Below are 16,794 nucleotides of genomic sequence, written 5' to 3' on the forward strand. Positions count from 1 at the left end.
CTGGCTGAGACCAGAAGTAGAATTTCCAGAATCCTTTTGCTATCTTTGGCTCAAGCAGAATCATGAAGCAATGGAATTCTCCATAGAGCAATGATGGGCAACCTGCAGCCCACGTGCCACATGTGGTCAGGGTAAGCCACTGACAGACTGCAAGATAGCTTGTTTACATTGCGTCTGCAGATACGGTTGCCTGAAGTTCTGATTGGCCATGGTTCACCATTCCTGGCCAATGGGAGCTGTGGGAAGCAGCGTGGACCAGGCTGCAGGTGACCCTCCACTACCATAAAGTCTGTTCTCATTAGATTACAGTCCAATGTTATAGATTCAGGCCATGACTCTGATGTCACTTATAGTGGCATAAATCCGGAACAACTTGGCTGAAGTGAATAGATTTACACCATGTAAAAGTAATGTGTGTTAAAAATCAAATCTTGGGGTTCCGAAAGTTTGGATAAACTTTCCATTCATAATCTTTTAGTGCTTATCCAAACCAAATTGAAACCCTGAACTTCTTCTGGTTTGCCCAATACAGCTCTAAATAGGGTATGGAGTTTAGTTTGTGTGTCTTGGACTGGAGTGTGAACATGAGAAGAAAGAACTGTCAGAAAATCTTCTGTCCAAATAGCTCCCAGAAAGATGGAGACAAAGATACAATATTCTTTTACGGAGAACTGTTCATCTACAGAGGGATGACTCACTGTGTTTTTGAGTATCAGGGCATCATAGAGTTAAAAGTCACCTTTACTCTTGAAATATTTATACCTAAGATTCTGAAATAATGCATGATTACTTGGATTTGGTTGTATGCTTATGACGTAATTACTTTATTTTTAGGACTTAGTTCTGAATAGTAATGAGACACAGAAATTTTTAAAAAATCAAGGAAGATAGAATGTTAACTGTTAAGCAACTGTGGTGTGTTTATGTAGAACAGAATTGTGGGCCATATGTGAGCTGCCCATTCTGGGAGACTAACCTCTGGCCTTGCCCTTGCTCTGCTCCAAGTCCCTTCCCCACACTTACTGCTGCTAGCCTCCTGGCTGTTTGCTCAGCCTCCCCTATCCTGCCATACCTGCCACCCTTGAGAGGAGTTCTTTTGTTTAAAGTCTCAACTGAATCTTTAATTCATTGGCTTGTACTGGAGCATTTTTGTGTTGAGTGAAACTAAACAGAGGGATAATATAAAGTTCTCTTGAACCGAGCAGATGTGTTGTGAATCAAGAAATCTCTTTTAACTGAATTCCAATGTAACCTAACCGTCTTTCAAATGTCCAACACCAGCCTGTGGCATGAGACAAAGTTAATCACATTGCTGAGATAGATGCTCTACGTCTATAACATACCAAGGAAAGACTCAGTCCGACAGAACTGCCAAGGAGAGGGGAGAAAGGTTGTTTCATCTGAAGAGGTGGCTTTTCAGGGATATCATCACAGGTAGGGTTGGGGCCAATTTGGTCCTTATCCTTCCCAGCTTCCCCACTGGGGTAACATGGCTCTACATTTCCATCAACACAGGACTAGGGCCTGAATGGCCCCTAAGGTTATGTTTAGGCTGCAATACAAAAACATGGCACTGAGTCTCAGAGCTTGGACCAATTATCTCAGATTCCTGGAGCTAGGCTTGTGAGGTTAAAAATATCAGTGTAGATGTTTGAGCTCAGGCTGGAATCTGGCCTCTGACCCTCTGCATACCAAAGGCCTCAGAGCCTGGGCTCCAGACTAATCCTGAACATCTACATTGCAATTTTTAGCCCCAGAGCCAAAGCCCTAGAAGCCCAAGTCACTTGACCCTAGCCAGTTAGAAGCTGTGCTGTGGGTCTTTGCCTGCAGTGTAGACAGATCCTACACTTGTTCAGGGGCTACAGTGCACATACAAGTCATTATTATGTGAGTTGTATAAGCCATTGATTTTTATCAGAGGATTCCAATCACCTCCACCTTTCCTTTAATAATTCAGTTGTTAATGTAATAGAGGCACATCTTCTGATCCACATTCCTAAAGGAGGTATTTGTTTATGCAATCATAGTGCTGAAATACACTTATTAGTTGTGCTCATAGTCACTCTAAACAAGCATCTTTTTCTGTTCAAAGATCAGTCGTATTCTGAAAAGTGACTGTCAGAATCACATGGCATGGATTCATGTTTATTGTGCCTCAGTACTTTCCACATCAGATATGCTTAGTTTACAAATATACAGGGATGATAGAAATCTAAAATTTCTCACAGATACTGTCCTATTACAACCTGGGTCCCTGCCAGCTCTTTATATAGCTCCCTGCTGGCTTTTGCCACAGCTCAGTTAGCTCTTACCAGAGCTACGCACCAGGGCGCAGCCGCTTAATTTCACATCTACAAATATAGAGCTATGTTTCTAACTGTAAGCCTGTGTTCCTCCCTGGCATAAAAGTCATAGGGCAATATTTCCGCATTTACACTTATGCAATCTCAGTCTCACCATATAATATCCTCCACAGCACCTGTTCTATCCCAGGGATTTCATCAGGCTTGCCCTGGTGTGATTGAAATTTAGTAAATTATTGGGTAGATAATGAATAAGGTAGAATAGAATCCAGTCATAAGAACATAAGAATATAAGAACTGCCATATTGAGTCAGACCAAAGGTCCATGTAGCCCAGTATACTGTCTCCTGACAGTATCCAAATGCCAAATGTCCCAGATGGAATGAAAAGTACAGGTAATCATCAAGTGATCCTCTCCAGGCATCCATGTCCAGCCTCTGACAAATAGAGGCTAGGGACACCATTCCTACCCATCCTGGCTAATAAGTATTGATGCACCTAACCTCCATGAATTTATCTAGTTCTTTTTTGAATCCTGTTAAAGTCCTCTCTTTCTTAGGTAGATTGGTTCTGCAGGGCTAATAAGAACAGAAAACAATAACGCAGTGTTTTATCCCTAAGTCAGCAGAATCTGTTTTGAATTTACAGGGGGAGCAGACCTACTTTTCAGTTGTCAGAACAGAACATCGCTTTAATTTCAGTAAATCAGGATATCTGGTAACTGCCATCATAACGGGGATTTGGGGAATTATATCTATGGAATAACTCTTGTGCCATCCTCAAAAGCTATGAAAATGGCTTCCCAAACCATGACATTTTCTTCATTATTTAAAAAAATGAATTCTGCTTTGATTTTTTTCAAGGGACAAAGATAGCAATTACTCAAGTGTCTGTTCTGTATGTGAAATCTACTAGTCACAATGTTCTGCTCACGTTGATATTTTCCTTCTAGATTAATTATGACTGGCCTTCTTTCAGAGAAAAAGGGGAGAATCAAGGAACTTTATATTAGCTTTTCACATTCTGTATGACCCTCATTGACAGTGGTTTCATTCATATGCTGAAGGATCACATATTATCAAGGCCCTCACTCCTCCTAAAAAGTGCAAACCAGGCAGAAGAAAATTGGGGAGGAGAGGAGCAGTTTTGACCTCTCACAGGGGTAATCTGCCTTCATGTAGCTCCTTTTGAATAGCCTGTGCACACAGGCACAACATAGCCCCATGATGTGTACCTTGTACTGTCCATAATGCTTATGTTCTTCCAATTCTTTGGATACATTGGTTGGTTCACTTCCTTTCCCCATATTTGTGGCTAGTATTCTCCTGTAATTCTGAGAGAAAATGTCTAGACGAAATATCAATTGGTTCTTTATCATTGATCCCCACAGCACTGGGATCTAAGTGAGTGGATTCAGACATGTAGTGCCTCTCTCACTGGCAAATTCAACCACTTCCCCTTAGAGTGTCTACTTAGCTTCTCCTATTAAAAACAATTCTTTGTTCCATCAAAGAAAGCAAAAGAATTAGATACTTTCTAGAGGAATCTGTCCTAGCTTTTGGTGGTATAACAAACTAACATCCTCTCAGCAGGAAACAATGAACCCGGTTTCTTTGGAGACTTCTGTGAATCCTTCAATGGTCTGTCCTTCAGTATCCTTGCTCCTCTGTGCCATTGCTGAGGGAGTGCGGAGCTCTGGGATAGGGTTAGAATGCTGTATTCCACTCTGCATGGTGGGGAAAGATTCTGTTCCAGCCCCAAAGAGAATGGCGTGGAGGGAGGTTTGGGTACCAAGGCATTGTTTGATCACCCATATTGCAATTACACAGATTGGCAATAATTCCTTTTACAATGGGAATCCAGAGGCTTTAGGGTCTCTTCCAGTGCAGAGGCCTTAAAAGTCTCCACAATTTGCTTTTACCCACTGGAACTTTTATGTAGTTCCCAGTACAAAGCTCATCTAACTAGGATTCGTGAAGCTGGGATTCAGATTTCAACAATCACACACAAACTTATTTAAAATTCTATTTTTAGCCATTTGGAGAAAATTTACCAGTAGAATTAAAACTTCCGGAGAAGAGAAGCAGCATATATGGGCATGTCATCTGCATTCTGTTATGCAACACCCACTCAGACAAAGGCCTTTGTCTTTAAAAGGCTAAAATATATCCGAGATAATTGCTGCACATTGATTGTGCCTCTGAAATGAAGTCATTTTAGCATATTCCACCTTGAGGCTGTCTTCTATGCTTCTTTGAAAGGGAAAATTCAAAAGTTCATGTAAAGAAACAAGTTCAATCAAATATGTGGCAGTAAAAGCTTGATTTACAGCTTTAAGGTTACTCTTAGCTGACCTAGCCTTGAGTGATGCTTAGCAATTTTGTCTGATCTTGTCTTAATGCTGTTACCCTGTGTTTACTAAATGATTTAACATTGAAATGTTAGAAGTAGCCAAATATTTGTCTTCAGTCCCTTATGAATATTTGAATAGCTCTTTTCCCCAGTCATTCTGGAAGCAGAGCAAAGTGTTAAAAGTGAAAAACTGTATTGCTGTACTTAGTGGACACTATAGGCCAACAGCATTGGCATTGCATCAGCAAGGACAGGAAAAGAACAAAGTTTGGAACACAAGTATGGTGCATTTGCTTGAATCTTATATTAATTGCAAATCAACACTCAAAATAAATTGTGCCACTGTAGTAGAATTTATAAGAGTCCAAAGTTAAATGTGAGGGAAAAAAAATTAACCTGACAATAATTTTTCCCTGTTCTACCAAAATATAACAAAGATAAAAGAATCCCATTAGGTCATATGTTTAAAGCACTGAATGGGAACTCAGGAGATCTAGGTTAAGCCTTTGGCTCTATCACAGACATCTGGTCTGAATTTGAGCAAATCAAACTTTTCTCCATGTTAGTGTGGCCTCCCTGTGACCCAGAGGGGAAAGAACCATTTTCTCTACCCAGGTGGGCAGCATCTGGCCAGGATTGGCCCTCCCACTAGAAGTTGAGAGATGGAGCAGGAAGCATAAATGGCAAAGCACCTTGTTCGAATTGGAGCAAAGCCGGGGAAGGAGACAGATATGTCTTGCTTGCTGCTGCTGAGCTAGGCACTGCATTGGACTCGGAGAGGCCTGAGGCTGAAAAGGAGCTAGAGCTGGTGGGACTGCCAAAGGCTGAGTACCCTGATGAAGCAGAGGACCTGGAGACCACGGAGCTTGATCTCGAACTCAGGTAGGAAGTGGCCCATGGAAACCACACTTTAGTTTAATGGTGTTATGGCTTAACAGCTGGTCAATGTGTTGTGGGAGGATCTCCATTTATCTGGTGATAGGACACCGCACCACTGTTAAGGTCCTGGGCTAGAATGCCGAAGAGATGGGTAGGCCTGTGTTCCCTTACCCCTGACATCCTGCCACAGCTGCATAGACTGCTGACATTTCTCCCCTGCCTACAGATAAGAGCCATGGATAGATTGTTTTGCCAGCACTCCACTGCCTACAGGTTAGAGTGAAGGACTGTTTGCTTGCTCTGCCGAAGGCCCAGAGCTTAGAGACTGCTTATTGGACCCCTCTGCTAATTTACCAATTTCACTGATTTCCTGAGTCCCCTTGATACTAGACTATGAGCCCAGTGGTATAGTGAAGTTGTGTGACCTCCGACCCAGAGCAGGAGGCACAATCACGAGTCCGTTACACTCCATCTGTAAAAGTGCAGATAATAACAGAAGGGGCTTAGCAGAAAAAAATCCTTAATGATTGTAAAGTGCTCAGATTATTAAAATGAATAAAATTTATAAAAGAATCTAGATGAACAGGGGGACATTGTGTGAATGTGATCTCAATTTTTGAACATCCAGTTTTACTCATGCAGTCCCTTACTTGTACAGTTTCTGCAAACTAACACTTGGGAATGCAGATAATAGGATAGATGTGCACTTTGATTTGTGCCCATAAAACAAGTGTGTAGTAGTTTGTGCTTGTAGGTGCAGAAAGTTTGTTTGTAAACGTAGTGGAGATGCAAAATTATTCATGCAGAAATGCAAGGCCAAGAAGAACACTCTTAAAAATTTGATCCTTAAAGTTGAACAAAAATAAGTGTCTCTCTTATTAGAGAAACTAAAAATTTGCAGCCTTTCACCATCTGGATTTTAATTGGATATATCCTCTATAGGAGGTGATGTACTTTTAGTGTGAAAGGACTAAATTGCGTTGTTTTTGTACAGCTGCTGGATTTAGGTGATCAGGACTTGATTAGACTAGATGTGGCTATCTCTGTTGGGTCAGGGTATTTAATTCCTTATGCTTACATTTTTTTAACATTAAATAAAAGGATGAGCTCTTTTAATCACTGCCTATTCACAATCATTTATAGTTAATCTGTCTGAAAGAAACAGCAATAAATGAAAGGAGACACTTTTCATTCATGATTCTTTAAAAAAAAATACCCCCTCCCTTTCTTCCTCCCTCCCTCCCGCCCCCCCTCCCACCCCCATACTGATACTGCATGCATGGGTTGCTCTCAGCTTGCTATGAAGCAAGCTGGGGCAAGCCATGTAATATGATTCAAATTGTAAATCTCATGTCTTGCATCCCCCAAGCTCCTCATCTTATATGCAGTCTGGAACCTTCATTCCAGTACCAATTAGACTAATATATCCACCCAGCTTCTATTGGGGTGATGGATCGACTGGTGGGGGAAATAGAGGCGATTTTCTCAGCTCCTCTGCATTCCCATAGGCATGCAGCATTTGACAGATTGGGCAGAACTGCCACGAAAGAGTCTGACACAGATGGTGTAATTAGAAAATGCGAAGTGCGAGTGTGAAATTTATCTTTGATCAGCACCTCCTTGCCAGATTGTCATCTATGTTAATATGATGATGGCTTCTTGGAGATGGATAGAAGGAAACAGGAGCCTTGAGGAAGAAATGGAGACTGGGGGAAGATATTTTGTTTAACTCTGAAGCTCGATCAATTTCAACATAAATAAAATGAAATTTAATTTATTTTATTCATAGGGAAACAAACTGAAACTGAATCAGACACTCTAGTTATTAGGCCTATTCTCAATATGATAATACCTTAGGTTTTGTTGGAAGAAAAAAGATTTTTAAATTAAGAAATATATAAAAAATCAATCTATAAATTAGGCACATTTGAATTTCCTGTCTCAGTCTTTATTGAGACTTCATATAATCTAAATACATACAGAAAAAAATCAATATATTCCCTTGATGGATGCATTTACATAATCAGATATTTGCTGTCAAACTTTGGATTTTCAGTATATTTCTTTCCAGTAATGTATAGGGTAAAGTTTTTTTCTTTACAAAATACAGTAATTTTGAGGTCTTTAAGATGCTTTTGAAATCCAAATTTTTTAAAATTGAGCTTTAATAAAATATTATATATATAAAATGTATTTATTTGTCATGACCAAAACATTTTGATTCATTTTTCTAATATCTTCCAGGAATATGAGTGTATCATCCTCCAGATCATACATTTTCCAAAAACTAGATCTCTTGGGGGTTACACCATAATAATAATGCTAATGCTTTAAATTTAAATAGTATTTTCACATATTATAAACGGGAAGCTCAGAATGCCCTAAAGAAGTAGGCCCTGCATAACTTTTCACAGATGGGAAACTGAGGCACGGGGCAATTAAGTAACTTGCCTAAGAATTTGAGCATGTAGAGCCAGAAATAGATCTCTGATCTCAGCATTTCCAGTCATGTGCCCTATCCAAAAGACTATCCTTTGTCCCCCACAAAAAGGAACAACCGTTGCAATCTTATATCTGGATGGGTCAAAGGGTTTAGGTTTACAAACCACTGTGACACAGTTCATTTTGTTATAAGCTTTTCAAATGTTCACAGGGATGGTGCTAATTTTCAGGAAGGTAAATTAGCATAATTAATGACCAGCCAAATTTGGGGGTAATACAGTATGTAATTAACATTAGAGAGTTCTGTTGTACCACCTGCCCCCACATTTCATTGTTGCAGTGTACGAACTGTACAGGAGGCTATTTTCCCCTTTGCTGCACTGAGCAGAAAGCAGCTTTCTTCATCAGAATAAGCCATTAGCTGTAATGGCATGTAGGTGTAATGGAATGTGCTCGAAACATCTGTGCTGAGAGCAGGGGAGAAATTGCTGCATGCAGTCCTAGGCCTTTGGGGAGCTTGATTAAGGATTGCTTCAGAGAACTTGAGATCTGGCTTGGGATGCAAAAAAGAGAAGAAAGGAAAATAACGCTAATAGATTTACGGATGTACTGCAGGGAGAACAAAGGATTTTTAATTTTTTTTACTTCCCTTTATTGCTCTTATATTGCATCTGTTCTCTGTTGGGCTTTCACTTATTGAACTGATCTGGAAAAAAATGTAGCTCAAAATGCAGTTTAGCAAAAGAGATGCGAGCTCTACGAACATGAAAATAGCTTGATTTTTGTCTTTGTTTGCTAATGAAGATTTAATTGAAGGCTCCAATAATTCTGACTCAAAATAAATATTATTTATTCTATGTTTTCTTGAAATACTTTTTCAAATAGTAACTTCTCTCTTTCAAAATAATTTTAATCTAGATACATTTTTTTAAATCTGCATGAGACACTTATTTTCTTGTTTTTCTGGATTGCCGTAGACTTCATCTATTGATACTTCTCTTAGTTTCCTTCAAAATTACTTCTTACATTAATTTCAGATTTAGTATTTCTAAGCTCCACTTGCTTATATACATTTATAATAGCAATGAAATATATGCCCTTCTAAACAATAAGGGAGACTGCAGAATCACTAGGCTATGTTTGTCCTGGCTAGTTACCCATCACACGTGAAGCTTTTGAAATTTAATCTGTAAGATCTGGGAAAGGGTTATGGGGAGGGTCGAACAATGTTTAAAAATACGCTTTTGGTTCCATAAAAAGAAAAGAATTAAATGTTTGAAAAATCCATATAACAGAAAAGGGAATTAACATACTGCATGGGACAGATGTGGATGTATTGCAGAGAAAATGAGAAACAAACCTGCAAATATTGGGTGGTTTTATGATTAAGTAAATCTTACACTTTCTAATTATAAATGACAACAAAGCACTGTGTTCACTGATATCCATCTTCCTTATGAAATAAGAAGCTTTCTGAGTCAGTGCCAAAATGTCTTGCAATGAAGTTTAAAATATGTAGGGAGGCAAAAGTGTAATAAAAATGCAAAAGCTAATAATATTATGGTGACTGGCATTGTTTACAATGTAGAGCACCTGCTGTTTTTTTTTTTTTTTTTTTTAAGGAAGACGAAGAAGAAGAAGAAGAAAAAGTGAAATCATCAAACTGTTCCTAAATGGAAAATCTGGGCTGCCTGCCAATTACACAATGTGTTTCAGGTGCACTGTAAATAGGAATAATAAAAGGTGCAGAGAAAAGACTCTGAAATGTTAAATCTCAGACATATTAGAATATTATTATGATTATGTTACTTGAAAGAAAATCTTGGAACATCCAAATTTCTTCAATATAAAAATGGGTTTAAAATTTTGCCTCTGTAAAAATCTAATTATCCCTTTTATTTAAAAAAAACCTTGATTAAATTAAAAAAAGAAAAAGAAAAAGACAGTGAGAAACTCCAAGAAGTCCACTAGGGACTTCCCCATTAGCCGTCTATTTTACATGAAAAGTGCTCAGATGCTATTGCAATAGGCACCAAATACAAAATCCTAAACTAAAACAAGTAAAACAGAAATTATCTGCTGTGATATAACACTGAAGTCTAGGACATGTAGGGCACAACCCTTCTAAGACTAAACTCAGTGGGAGTTTTGTTATTGATTTCAGTGGGAACAGGATTTTCCACCAGAGCAATAGGCCGAGTCCTGAGTTTTAGGGGATTGAATCTTATCTATTCACACAGGTGTAAATGGTGACTAACAGGACTGAAAGGGAATTCCTGGGCTTAAAAGGCTTAGATTTGCACAGCTAAAACCAAATCCTGCTCCCTTTACTCAAGCAATTAGTTTCATTAAAATAAATGGGTCTACAAGAAAAGCATCTCCAATCCCATACTACAGTGTTCACCAACCAATAGATTGGGATCTACTGGTAGATCTTGAAGCCTCTGACAGGTGCTCCTGACTGGTTTGGCTAGGAGGCTATCAAGTGCTGGCACTTCAGCCGCCCCTCCCAGCACTGCCCCACTGATCTTACCCAGAGCCTCAGAGCTTCCCCTGGGAGCCTCCTGCTTGTTGTGCAGGGTGGGGGAGATAGATGCAGGGGGGCACTGATGTCTCTCTGTCCCCCTCTCTTGTACCCCATCTTCACAGATTGAGGAGGGCGGGGCCTCAGCAAAGGGGTGGGGAAGGAAGACTTGGATTTGAGGTAGTTCTTGGACTGACAAATTCAAAAAGTGATCTTGTGCTTAAAAAGGTTGGAGACCACTGCCATACTACATTAATTGTGTTCAAGAGGATAGTTAGTAGTTGCCCTTAAACATGACTCATTTGCATCTAGGAAATAATCAGAAACCCACATTTTTTATTACATTATTTATTCCTTTTTATATAACGAAGGTTTATCATATCATGATAAATTGGGATGGGGGAAGGGAATAATTATTTTCACTCTTGAACAATGAGCAAATCCTGTTTTCAATTCCTTTGTGAAAATTAAGGGTGATTGCACTGAAGTAATTTCAATGACTTTAGATTTACACCCATGTAGGTGAGATCTAAATCTTTTTCTTCTAATTGCTATGTTGCTTTATGGTCAGATCCTGGTAGATTTGTCATTGGCTTTAGTGAAGGTAGGATTGCATCCTTTTCTAATCAGTTTCTACAATGATTCAAAAATGTAAAACACTGTATAAGCAAACACACTACTGTATTCGTAAATGCTTAGCATATAATGCTTTTAACATTGTTTTGATTGATAGTTGTTTTCAGTCTTGTGAGGTAAACATCATCTTGTTTTGTAGAAGGAGAAACTGAGGTACAGATGGTTGTGGTAACTTTACTATGATGATTTAAAATGTTCCAATATACTCTAGATTCCATCCTAAAATAATCAACTTTACTTTTGTTTATATAACAACTAGTTGTGTGATTAAATTGGCAATAGCCATTGTGCAGAAATGAGAAAGAATTAACTACTACAGCTTTCATCAACCTTTTAAATATATTTCTGGAGTTTCTGCAATTCTTGGGAACAATGAAATCTGCATATTCAAAAAATGCGAATGAATATTTGGATGGTAGGGATTATTTTTCTTCTGAATCACAAAGTAAGCTGAGCAAAAGAAGGAAGATGGAATTCATACTAAATGCCAGTGCATCTAAGACATCACCCATGACAGAAAGATGAAGCAGATAGCCTACAGTATCTTTCATCTCTAACCTTATGGTTCTATGGGCTTGATTCTGCTCCCACTTGCGCTACTGAATTCTGTCAACTAGTGTTGTTACATAAATATGGGAGTCAAACTGGAACCTATGAGGGAAATCCTGTCCCTACTGTCACTGACTTTAGTAGTGCCAGTATAACTCTCACCCCTACTGGGTGTGGTTCATGGTCACAAGTAGTAGACCACTTACAGAGAGGGAGAGAGAGCAAGAATGAGTTTGCTCTATAGCTTTAGCTGAGAGGCAGCTGGCTTTATAGCTCTAGCTGTAGTGGCTCATGTTCTAAGCTCCAGAAGTCCCAATTTCAGTTCTGCTTGTTGGTGTTACACCAGGACTTCGCTCTGTGCCTTTGCCCTAATTAGAACACTCAAATAACTTCATAAATTTCAAGACCCAAAGGGACCATGGTGGTCATCTAGGATGACCTCATGTATAACCTAGGCCATGAAATGTCCCCAAAATATAACTCAATTTTCTGTATTCTTTCTCTTGGAGTTGTCAAAAGAACAGGGCACCAGTTGGAATAATTCCCTTGCTACTGTACTGCATTGCCACTGTAAAGGCTTTCAAAAGAAACTCCATATGGAAAACTCCTATAGAAAGTATTAGGGATGAAACCAGTGGAATATAATAGTAATTACTAGGGCTGTCAATTGACATGCATTAATACCTGAGATTAACGCAGTCCAGGATTACTGCATTACATTTTTTAACATGTTAATTGCAGGCAATAATGCTGTGCTGCCCCTTTGAAGTGCTGCTGCAGTACTTCAAAGGGGCAGCACAACATGGAGCCCGGGATCAGCTGGGGAGTCCCCAGCTGATCCTGGGCTCCCCATGGCAGCGGAACCCAGGGTCAGCTGGGGAGTACCCAGTTGACCCTGGGCTACATGCAGCATTGGCCCTTTGAAGCACCACGATGGCACATCAAAGGGGCAGCGCCACATGGAGCCCTGGATCAGCTAGAGTGCCCTGCTGATCCCAAGCTCCATGTTGCGCTGCCCCTTGGAAATTCTACCCCAGCACCTCAAAGGGGCACCACGTTAGGAGCTGGGGATCAGCTGGAATCCCCAGCTGATCTCGGGCTCCACAGCTGCCCCTTTGAAATGCTACCTTGGGGTTTCAAAGCGGCAGCACCATACAGCTGTGCAGTGCTGCAACTTTGAAAGATCCCTTCCCTCCTTTGCTGCCTCTATTGGATAGAGGCAGCAAAGGTGGGGGAAATCAACTAGTCCACTAGTCAACTAGTCTTTAACTTCTCTACTGAGGATCAGCTGGAGTGCCCAGCTGATCCCCGGCTGCTAATGTGCTGCCCTATTGAGGCGCTGGGGCAGCGTTTCCAAGGGACAGCACAACGCGGAGCCTGGGATCAGCTGGGCACTCCAGATGACCCCTGGCTCCACTTTGTGCTGCCCCTTGAAAACACTGCCCCGGCGCTTCACAGGGGCAGCGCTGCATGGAGCCTGGAGTCTGCTGGGGACTCAAGCTGATCCCAGGCTCCATGCAGCGCTGCCCTATTGAAAGGTTGTGGCGGTGTTTGAAAGGGGAGGTGCATGCGATTAATCACGTGATTAATCATGATTAAATTTGTTAATCGCTTGACAGACCTAGTAATTACTCTAACATAGAATTTGTCAGGGAATTTAAATCTTTCTGTCATTTCTTTGAAATCTCAGATAGAAATCTGTGGCAGAGATAGAACTCTGTTAAAATGACATAGGGTTATTTGAAAATTGGACCATAAGGACTTGTAAACATGTTTTTCTTCCAAACCATAAGATCACACTGGTTTCTGGGTAACAGGAATGTCCAGTTTTCTTATAGTACATCTTTTTAAAAATGAATTTGGGAAAGGGGCTTAAACCATCATTTCTGAGGGCATACTCTCCAGTACATGGAGTTGGGAAGACACTGACCGTGTGGGTTGGTCTATTGCAGGTCTTCTTGATCCATCCTCTGAAGCAGCTGATTCCAGCTACTGCCGGAGTCAGGATACTGAACTAGAAGGATGAATGGTCTGATTTAGTAGGGCAATTCCAATATTCCCAGTATCAAGAACAATAAAGAAAAATATGTAGATTATTCTGACCTCTTGCTAAGTCAGTTTCTTGTCCAAGAGAAATTGGGTCCTCAATCTTAATTAATTAACCTATAAAGTGTTTAGGCTAATATGGAAAACTACATTGGAACAGGCCAGGAAAGGGCTGCAGATCTACATTTAAATACATTAATTGCGTGGCCCTACACCTTGCAAAACTGTCACAGAGAAGCACTAACTATTACTCTAGGCAGTCTTAAAACATATCCAGTTATTTGTAAATTTCATACAATCTTATTTTTTTGAGGGGGTTGAAACAATTATAAACTTGAGGTAAAATCAGCATTTGAAGCTTTCATTTCTTTACAAAGATGTTAAGCAGTTAATCGAACCAGATTATCTCACTGTCATGGAAAAGAGAGAGTTTAGAAAAAAAAATCAGAATGCAGTTTTCTATTTTTCATGCTCAAAAGTTATCCCCATTTTCTATCATTCTGCTCACCTCTTTTCTCCCATTTAAAAGAGTTCTACCTCATTCTAAACCAATACGTTGTTCTTTTGCCATCAGCTGGATATTTTCTCCCACAATACAGGAAAAGGCAGATAATGTAGCAAGAACAAATATAAATTCCATAATACAGAAAATCCCTGGAAATCCACTGAGGGGCTTAGGCACCAGACTTGTTCTTGAACAACCAAGTTGCAAAGACCAACTCAGGTCACAGTCCTGAGCAACTGATTAACTGGATCACAATCTCAGTGACAAACAGAGTAGCCAAGACTGCTTAGGTGTGTCTGCATTCATGGCAGGCAGATAGTTTAACTTTATTCTATAGAAACTCCTCCACACCACTGTAAGAGGAACATGGACGCTGACTACTGCTTCAACCCAGCTGTTTATCTACACTATCTATAATCCCTTCTTTAGGGCAAGCACTGTCTGCCACCAGAGGATATTTGCTGCTGTAAAAGGCAGCCACAGTTCACAGCACACAAAGTTACAGAATAGGTTGTTACAGGTTATGTAAAATAAAAGTACAGAGATGTAGCACAGAGACAACATAACCTTGGGCCTTAAAAGCAAACCTACAAGAGCACTGAGGTATAGGACTGTATATTATGTGAAAAAATGGGATCAACAGGTTCTTCCTCTTTTTTTACTCTTTATTTCAGGGATACCAGTATCTCATTCTGGTATGAATAAGGGTGGCTTTGTGTAGTTCTTCCTGTTTCACTAGGAGTAAGGCATGTGGGAGTGGCTTGGGAGCTAGCTAGGATCACCTGTATGGAGAGCATTCAATTCCTTGCTTCAGATGGTCTTTGTGATATATTCAGGAGGGATTCTCATTTGGGAACTCAATGGCAACAACTGTGCCCCTTTGATAGCCATTGTAAGGTGGCTGAGGAAAATGAGTCACCCCACCATTTATAGATTCATAGAGTACCAGGCCAGAAGAGACACTGAGATCATCTAATCTGGCATTCTGAATAATTTCCTTGGCATAATTTATAGAACAGCTCTTTTTAGAAAAACTTCCTTTCTTGATGTAAAAATTGTCAATGTTCGAGAATACACCAGGACCCTTTGTAAACCGTTCCAGTGGTTAGTTATTCTCATTGTTAAAAATGTACTTCTTATTTCTAGTCTGAATTTGTCTAGCTACAACTTTTAGTCACTGGATAATGTAGCTTTCTCTGCTAGATTGAAAAGCCAAACATTTGTTCCCTAGGTAGGTATTTATAGACTGTGATCAAGTCATCCCTTAACTTTCTCCTTGTTAAGTTAAATGGCTTAAGCTCCTACAATCTATTACTATAAGGTAGGTTCTCCAATTCTTTAATCATTCTTCTGGCTTCTTTGTGAACCCTCTTGAATTTTTCAACATCCTTCTTGAGTTGTGGAGTCCAGAGCTGGACACCATATTCCAACATCAGCTTGTCCCTATGTCAGATGCAGAGATAAAATAACCTCTCAGCTCTTTGGATTCCTTAATTTGTGCATTCAAGGATTTCATTAGCCTTTTTTGCCAGAGCATTGCAATGGGAGTTCAGGTACAGTTGATTACCCTCTTCAACCCACCAAATCTTTGTAGTCACTACTTCCCAGGAGATAATCGCCCCTCCTGTAACTATGGCCCATGTTCTTTGTTCCTAGCTGTATAGATCTACTTTTAGTTATATTAAAACATATAATGTGTGCTTTCACTCAGTTTACCCAGCAATCTATTCCATTCTGTACTGGGGACCTGTCTACTTCATTACTTTTTATCAGTGATTTTGTTTTCCTCTAGATCATGGATAAAAATGGGAAATAATAATGCCAGTAACCAATCTCTGTAGAATCCCAATTGAAATACACCTTCTTATAATTCCCAATTTAAATTTCATTTTCCGTTAGCCATCTTTTAATCCATTACATGTGTGCTATATTCATTTTATATTGTCCTAGGTTTATTAATCAAAATCTTGTGTAGTGCTAAATCAAACAGAGGTCTAAACATATTGCATCAATTCTATTCCCTTTATCAAACAAACCTGTAATCTGATAAAAAAAATCACAATAGTTAAACAGGTTCTATTTTCCATACACTCTAGTGGAAGACTAAAGGAACCACTTAAGGATCTTCAATCCCATTTATTAAAGGCAAAGGAAGGCAAAGCAGAATGAGGTCTTAATGGCCCACTGATCTATATCTAGATCTATATTAGAAAGTTTGCATGTCTTTGTCTGTGCACAAATCCGTCCCTCCATCTGTGAATCCGTACTTCTCCTAAACAGTAAGAACTGGGGCCCCCAAATTTAGTATGCAGCTTCCTATTAAAGCAAGGGCAGGGTTTAGTTGTGCCAGGAAAATGTGATGCACCTGGAATGGTATTATTTTTTATAACACAGAAAGGGAGGGTACTGATAGAAGGGATAATTACACTGTAGAGTGACCACTGCGGGCAGCAAGTGTGGGGGACAGCTATACGGCAGAGTGACCTTCTGTACTAGGAAGAGAGTGGCCAGATAGAGATAGGGTTCTCCATTTTGCTAGCCACTGGACCTGGTAAATG

This window comes from Pelodiscus sinensis, chromosome 2, assembly GCF_052426305.1.
Source record: "Pelodiscus sinensis isolate ZL-2025 chromosome 2, ASM5242630v1, whole genome shotgun sequence".
NCBI lineage: Eukaryota > Metazoa > Chordata > Testudines > Trionychidae > Pelodiscus > Pelodiscus sinensis.